Source organism: Anomaloglossus baeobatrachus, chromosome 8 (assembly GCF_048569485.1).
Source record: "Anomaloglossus baeobatrachus isolate aAnoBae1 chromosome 8, aAnoBae1.hap1, whole genome shotgun sequence".
NCBI classification, from domain to species: Eukaryota; Metazoa; Chordata; class Amphibia; order Anura; family Aromobatidae; genus Anomaloglossus; species Anomaloglossus baeobatrachus.
This window is the reverse complement of record NC_134360.1, coordinates 5,800,703-5,803,919: the sequence shown is the minus strand read 5'-3', so window position 1 is coordinate 5,803,919 and position 3,217 is coordinate 5,800,703. Positions and strand designations below refer to the sequence as shown.

At 45.4% G+C, this 3,217-nt stretch overlaps 1 protein-coding gene across 1 annotated transcript in view; it reads left to right on the top strand.

The window, feature by feature from the left end:
* The first annotated feature begins 611 nt into the window (after positions 1 to 611).
* Positions 612 to 3,217, top strand: part of HRH1 (histamine receptor H1) — a 244,266-nt gene continuing 241,660 nt past the window's right edge. The window contains exon 1 of the mRNA XM_075320643.1: positions 612 to 908. The gene's annotated coding sequence lies outside the window, so the exon portion shown is untranslated. The remainder of the gene's footprint in view (positions 909 to 3,217) is intronic.

Below are 3,217 nucleotides of genomic sequence, written 5' to 3'. Positions count from 1 at the left end.
ACACGTTTTGCATGCAACAAGGGACTCCTCTGGCTTCATTCCATTATTCTGGATTTTCCAGTACATGTTTCGTGTAGTTGTGCCCACTCTTTCCCATGTGTTGTGTTCTAAGTTCTATTTTTGGGTTGGAGCACACTTCCATAATCTATTTATTCAAGGTGGTGCCGTTCCCATTTGTTTCTTGAGTCTTGAAGACAGGATGGCGGTGAAGGGGTTAATAGTGCATAGCTTCTATATTTGAAGTATAAGATTCTAGTAATATTGCTATATTCGGGAAATTGCTATTTTAGCGATTATATAATATATTCAGAATTTCTCTTAATCTTCTTTTGCTTCTCACCTTTTTTCATTTGAAGATGTAACGATTAATCAGGCGCCTACATAAACATTGTGACAAGCGAGACAGGAGACCATCTCCAGGAGAGACCAAAATTTCAGCCTAAGAAGGAAACACAAAAAAAGATGAGATGTAAAGTAAACAGTGGGATGGAGGTGCCGGCGGTGGGAGGGCGATGCTACAGAGTATAGAGTATTTCGCTGGGTGGCGGATTCCTCCGAGGATCGTGTAGAATAAATCCTCCATCACTGAGGTTTCAACAGTTGTCAAGAAAAGGCTCGGTCTCTGGGAGGAGGGAGCGGAGACTCGGAGGGAGCTGCATCATTCACAAGCGCGCACAAAGGGAGAGAAGAACGATGGACCAGACATGAGGACACCGGGGGCGACACCATGCACACACCACCTTCTCTATCTCTCCAGGAGGCTCAGCTTTTTATTTTTAGAATTTTTTCAATCTTTTATTTTCCAAATCTCCAGACCTTGAGTCAACGAGCATCGATCAAGAAAATGTTTCAGAGGATGCAATAAAAAGAAACCGAGGAGGCATTTACCCAACTTCCACCATAAACCGGTGAGTGATTAAAGTTTCCGTATGCAGAAACAATAGAGAACGATGGAAGAGGGGACATGTGTCCTTCTCCGTCTGCGGGGCTTGTTCTGGATACTTTTGGAGATGTTGTAATTCTTTAAACTTTAAGATCACGGCAGATGTCGGCGGCTCGGGGCATTGGATAAATGGATCATTTGGTAGCGTTTGTCGTGAGATGTTATTGAATGTTCTCAGTGAGAGGAACAAAATTATAATCTTGTGATACCTTTTAATGGCGACTAAAATAAAATAAAGTGATGTTACAAAGCAAGCTTTCGAGACATCTCAGGTCCCTTCATCAGGCATGGTCGACATGAGATCATGAGATCTTGTGATCCTTTATAAGGATGCGGGAAAAACTTGCTAAATAACGGTGTGAAAAGAAAGAGTTAATGTTGTATATAGATGAGACAGGACTCACTATGTAAGACTGAGGAGAGGAACACATATCTTAGGATGTGGAGTATAAATATTGAGGACCACCGGTGGGGACAAGATGTATCTGTCTCTTTCTTGGAGCTTTTCCAGCAGCTTCTTCTGTAATAATGTATCTATGAGTTGATGGTTTCTGAGCATTTGTATGAGATTAGCAATGTCTGATCGGGGGTCTGTGAATCGGTCTCGGATCATCGGTAACACCTGAGCTATGAATTTACCTAAGTCCAATATCCTCACCACGTCCTATAGAAATCATAGGGATCAGAGACTAAATCCGGGGCTCTGGTGGCTCCACTGGTCGCACAGATCTGCAGCTTAACCACAATGGAGCTAATATAGCTGATTATTAACTTACAAAGCCACCGGCGAACATCACTCCTGACAAAAGTCTCCATTCTGCAGAGCCGGGGTCCATTACACAGGGATAATATGGAGAGGTGACTTTCCTTAATGTCATTCTCCAGATTGGGGAAGCGCTGAGCCAAATCCTGGACTTGTGGTCTTACGTGTGGGTGTAAATAATGGACTTACAAACACTGAATATGGAACAAGGGCAGGACGAGCGCCGCTCTGTGGTTGTATCTTCTATTGCAGCTTCCCCTCATTATTAATTTCATTATTCGCTCACACGAGCATACACACCGGATGAGGGCAATACAACGTTTTATTGGGTAGCACTCCGACCAATGTTATTCAATGGGGCAATGCCGATGTCCGATTTTTCTCACTGACAGAATTCAGGTCTATGGTTGCGTGGAAATCATCGGACTGCGGCTGGGTGACATCTGAGTGCAGTCCAACTTCCACCGACTCACAGAATGGAGAAGATGGAGAAATGATATTCCCTGTCTTCTCCTCACAGTCTGATTCTCTCATCAGAGAGCACCGGATCACACAAAGCCGACACTCTGATCAGATCACACAAAGCCGACACTCTGATCAGATCACACAAAGCCGACACTCTGATCGGATCACACAAAGCCGACACTCTGATCAGATCACACAAAGCCGACACTCTGATCGGATCACACAAAGCCGACACTCTGATCAGATCACACAAAGCCGACACTCTGATCAGATCACACAAAGCCGACACTCTGATCAGATCACACAAAGCCGACACTGATCGGATCACACAAAGCCGACACTCTGATCGGATCACACAAAGCCGACACTCTGATCAGATCACACAAAGCCGACACTCTGATCAGATCACAGAAAGCCGACACTCTGATCGGATCACACAAAGCCGACACTCTGATCGGATCACACAAAGCCGACACTCTGATCGGATCACACAAAGCCGACACTCTGATCGGATCACACAAAGCCGACACTCTGATCAGATCACACAAAGCCGACACTCTGATCAGATCACACAAAGCAGACACTCTGATCGGATCACACAAAGCCGACACTCTGATCGGATCACACAAAGCCGACACTCTGATCAGATCACAGAAAGCCGACACTCTGATCGGATCACACAAAGCCGACACTCTGATCAGATCACACAAAGCCGACACTCTGATCAGATCACACAAAGCCGACACTGATCGGATCACACAAAGCCGACACTCTGATCGGATCACACAAAGCCGACACTCTGATCGGATCACACAAAGCCGACATTCTGATCAGATCACACAAAGCCGACACTCTGATCGGATCACACAAAGCCGACACTCTGATCGGATCACACAAAGCCGACATTCTGATCAGATCACACAAAGCCGACACTGATCGGATCACACAAAGCCGACACTCTGATCAGATCACACAAAGCACACACTCTGATCAGATCACAGAAAGCCGACACTCTGATCGGATCATACAAAGCAGACACTCTGATC